Genomic DNA, 277 nt, shown 5'->3' with positions numbered 1-277 from the left:
ATTAAAATCTTTTAGTCGTTTTTCTCATTTTGTTGGTCACAAAATTGTACGTCGGTGAACCAAACATATTCGAGTTTAATAGATTTTTGATAAATTTATTCTTTTAGAAATTTCACTATTATAAATCATCATTGAGATTGAATCAAATAATTATCGTTTGAATTCATAATCACTGTAAATCAATATCGTCCTCAGTCTTCACACGGCATGATTTAATTGATTTTTATTGGAGCTCGTTTTCAATCAAAATTTTTGTGGATATTTTGATTATTTAATT

This window comes from Rhagoletis zephyria, unplaced genomic scaffold, assembly GCF_001687245.7.
Source record: "Rhagoletis zephyria isolate East Lansing unplaced genomic scaffold, Rhagoletis_zephyria_1.1 Rzeph_scaffold_03080, whole genome shotgun sequence".
Lineage (NCBI taxonomy): Eukaryota > Metazoa > Arthropoda > Insecta > Diptera > Tephritidae > Rhagoletis > Rhagoletis zephyria.
Note: the sequence above shows the minus strand (reverse complement) of the source record.